The following is a 4,272-nucleotide window of genomic DNA, read 5'->3' as shown; positions in this document are numbered from 1 at the left end:
GTATCTAACCCCATACGCATGCACGTGGGGCATTGCTGTTACCATCTATAACAAAATGAGATCCTTCCATAAACGTTTCTCTGCAACTTCCGTTTTTCACACCAAAGATATCAGGGATATTCCTTAGGTCAGCAGCTAAAGCTCTGCAACATTCCTTCTTGTTAATAACTGCCCAATGTTTTATGATACAGACATGCACACTTTCACCTGGTACCTTCTTTTAGAGGGACAATTAAGGTGTTTTCCCCTTTTCCCTGCCTGAATGATGAATTAAACGACCTGATAGTATAAGGTGCTATTATTTGCATTGCCAGAATGAGCTCGCCGATCAAGGGCAATTTCATCAACCTGCTGCCTGCAGCTGGGAATGCTCCCTCCCCACCAGGGCTGTCCAGGAGAACAGAGGCGGTCGGCCATGTGCGCACCAGGGAGGACGTGGACGTGGAGGCTGGTGTTGGTGGTTGTGGGCCCAGCCTGCCCGAGGCCTGCGGGGAGGTGGCAGGGGGACGGGCTAGCTCCATGCTGTCGTCACGAGGCAGGACTCTTCCCTGAGGAGCCTCCTTGCTGGCTCCTGAGGCCTCTCAAGGGATGGCACGAGGCCGTCACCACCCCGGGGACGCCTCCTGTGCACAGAGGCAGGGGACGGGGGATGAGAACCCCACCTGCAGGTGACCCTGCCAGCGGCGTGCGGGCTAGCGCTGGACCGAGCCCCCAGGCAGTGGGCCCGGCCGAGTGGACGCGTACAATAACCGCCACGTTTATGAGCTAGATGGGTTAAACGTGAGAACAACCGCAGAGTTCCCAGACCTTCTCCAGCTGTAGTTTCCTGTGGCTCGTTATGAAGAATTCAGACTTTAAAACTATGAATTGTGTGTGTGTCCGTGTGAGTGTGCCTGTGTGCATGTGTGTCCGTGTGTGCATCTGTGCCTATGTCTCTGTGTGTCCATATGTGCATGCATGTGTGTCTGTGTGTGCACATGTGTCTGTGCCCATGTGCATGTGTGTCTGTATGCATGCATCCATGTGCGTGTGCAGGTGTGTGTCCGTGTCCATGTGTGTACGTGTGCATGTGCAGCTGTGCCTGTGTCCATGTGCATGTATGTGCATCCATGTGTGTGTCTCTGTGTGTATGTGTGTGTCCATGTGTGTGTCTGTGTGTGTGCATGTGTTTGCATGTGTGTCGTGTGCATGTGTCTGAGTGTGTGTATGTACACGGAATGAGCCCATCGGCCCTTTGCTCACACCGCAGTTACTGCTAAAGCAGACGGTGAGGTAAGACCAGAGGTGATTTAAAGAAAAATATTCAGTGATATGTGAAGACTGCTTAAAAAGCAAAAACTGAGGACACGAAGGAGAGCAGGTGACAAAATACACCAGGTGACCTCTGCTTCCCATAGACACCAACGGGAGCTCCCCTGTGCCGCCGTGTCCCCTGCGCTGTGGCGGCTTCTTTATCAGCCCGTCTCAAAAGCCGACCCAGACGTTCTGCTGCTCAAGCCTGGCCCTGCAGCGCCCCCGGCCCTGGGGGGGGACTCTCGTAAAGGGGCGCGGCGGCCGTGTCCACAGAGGTTATGCCCCCCCCTCAGCACATCTGCTCTAGTTCAAAACCTCTGTCTTAGGTCAAAGCAAGTCATGCTATCCCCTTCCATTACAACCCGAAGTACAGATTATTCTTTCATTACACAGTTAACTGATATGCCACTACCTGGGCTTTTGAAGTTGCAACTAAAATCTAATGATGCAGCATTTTGGTTGAAAGTGAGAGGACAGAAAAAACGGGGCTCAAAAAAAAACCCATTATGCTAAGTGAAAGACACCAGACATATTGTATGATTCCATATATATAAAATGTAAATATAAATCAATTTATCAAGATGGAATTAGATTAGTCATTATGCAGGCTGGGGAAGGATAGAGGGATTGGGAGGTGACTGCTAAGGGATGTGGAGTAGTTCTTTTTGGAGTAATGAAATTGTTCTAAAATGTTTTGTGCTGATGAATGCACAACACTGTGATTATACTAAAAGCCATTGGTTGTACACTTTGGATTGATTGTGCGGTAGGTGACTATATCGCAATAAAACTGCTTTTTAAAAATGTACCACAGGCCACATCAGCCTGCAAGGATGATTGGATTCTTGAGATATGTGCTGATAAAAGGGAAACGCCAGCCACTGTGGAACCCACGTCCTTCCAGTTTTAGGGAAAGAGTGGGAAACCCCCATGTGGCTACAGCAGCCTTTAAAGAGGCCACAGGAAGGAAACGACACCGGGCAAGCTAACGGGGGGAGAGTGACCTCACAAATGTGGTTTAAGCAGAGAAGTCCACTGCACTTGAGTAGAACTGTCATTTAGAAGGCAGAAGATAGGGCAGATTATTGCCTGGCTTTTATTTCTTTAAAATAAGGAACACTTATTTTGTAAGTTCATAACTTCCATAATAAAAATATATTAAAAATATAACAATGGGGTGGGTTGGGGGGGAAATACACCAAATGTAAGACATAGGTTATAGTTAATATGATTTTGACCCTATTTTTCATAATTTGTAACAAACGTTTCACAGCAATGCCCGGTGTTGCTGGTGGGGTGATGCCCTGGGGGATGTTATACCTTTTTGTAAGTTCACAACTTTTTCTATACACTTATTGTTAATGTATGTTCATGTATAAATGAAAAACTTCAATAAAATTTAAAAAAAAAAGGACCACTGTAGGGAAGTCCCCCAGGGGAGACTGGAGAGCTGGGATCAGGGCAGACACCAGGTAGCCACCAGGCCGCCCTGAAAGTCCACACCTGAGCCATCTCTCCTCTCTGCCCCTCCGCCCCCATTCCACAGAGGGCTGTGTCACCTGGCCAGGTGCCTTGGGGTCTCGCCCTGGCTCCACTAAGCTCAAGGTTCATCTTTTCCCATAGACAGGACGTGCAGTTTAGACACCTTCTCCCCGTGAATGGCCGAGTGCTTACTCAGAGCAGTTCAGACCCAGGGGGCTTTTGCTCTCACAGGTCCAGGAGTCTGGAGACGAGCAAGGCCAAGGCCACGGCTTCTGAGGTTCCCTCGGCACCTCCTCACCTTCTCTCAGGAATCAGGTGCTCCAGGCTCTCACCTGTGCCCCAGCAGGGAGCGGCTCAAACGGCTAAGTCCAGGGCCCTTCCCGCGCCTGCTTTGTTTTAAATGAGGTATTTGGAAGTTCTTCCAACAGACAGTGGCACTTAATGCTTTAAAGTGCCGCCTCTTCTGGGCACACACGGCAAGGTGGGTGCCTCTCCAGTTGTGAGTGGGTGTTGAGGGCGGGGACACACAAACCTACACAGGCCCACCAGGAGAGGAAAAGCCTCCCAAAGAGGTTGTTCCAAGCCAGAGTTTCTCGCACACCATCGCTGTCCAAAAGGGTTTGGTGCTGCTCTCTTCTTCAGTGAGACACCAACGGTCCCTGCGTCCTAGGAGGAGTGAAGGCAGGCTGCCTGGTGGGACACCACCCCACTCAAGAGGCATTCGGGGTGCTCGCTTCAGCAGCACGTCTACTAAAATTAGAACAATACGGAGATTAGCACGGCCCCTGCGCAAGGAAGACACGCAAATCTGTGAAGCGTTCCCTATTTTTCATTTTTTCATTTACTATTATTATTGAAATAATGAGAATGCTCTAATGATGACTGAGGTGATCAATGCACAACTATGTGACTGTGCCACATACCACTGATTGTGCACTGTGGATGAACTGTATGCTTTGTTGATATGTACCTAATAAAATTGATTTGTTTAAGAAAAAAGGCATTTGGGGAGCACCCCCTTCGTGCCAGGCCCTGACCTGGATGCTGAGGACACTGCCTGGAAATGAGGAGCCCCCCCTTAGAGACCACTCCATGGGCGTGAGGGGTGGAGGGCTGCTTCTGATGGGGTCAGATGGGGAAGCTCCCCTCTGGGCTGATGTTAGCGCAATGGTCTACCGGGGGAAGAGGGGAATGAGGGACCCTGGAGGGGGTGAGGTCATTGGTAGGAGACCCTTGCCCGGGTGGCCTGCAGCCAGCACGGCCTCCTCCCCTGGCTGCCAGCACGAGCAGGGTCTGCTCCCGCCTGGACAGTCCGCGGATGACCGCTCCTCCCTGGCAGCATCGTTCTGTCCCCTGTGCCTTTCTCACCTCTCTGGATCTGGCATCGAAGGTTGGCCCAGGAGGCGGGACCCCTGGGGGAGTGGGGTGACCACCTTTGATCTCGCTCTGCTTTGATCTCTGCTCTGCCCTCTGTAACGCAGTGGTCCGCGCTGTCCT

At 51.0% G+C, this 4,272-nt stretch overlaps 1 non-coding gene across 1 annotated transcript; it reads left to right on the top strand.

Moving 5' to 3' along the window:
* Positions 1–3,501: 3,501 nt before the first annotated feature.
* LOC111760845 (U6 spliceosomal RNA) lies at positions 3,502–3,605 on the top strand. The gene has a single exon (XR_002794425.2). It is a non-coding gene; the product is annotated as a U6 spliceosomal RNA (small nuclear RNA).
* The last annotated feature ends 667 nt before the right edge of the window (positions 3,606–4,272 follow it).

This window comes from Dasypus novemcinctus, chromosome 19 (assembly GCF_030445035.2).
Source record: "Dasypus novemcinctus isolate mDasNov1 chromosome 19, mDasNov1.1.hap2, whole genome shotgun sequence".
In the NCBI taxonomy this organism is placed as follows: domain Eukaryota; kingdom Metazoa; phylum Chordata; class Mammalia; order Cingulata; family Dasypodidae; genus Dasypus; species Dasypus novemcinctus.
The sequence above is the reverse complement of the archived record's forward strand: the minus strand, read 5'-3'. Positions and strand labels throughout refer to the sequence as shown.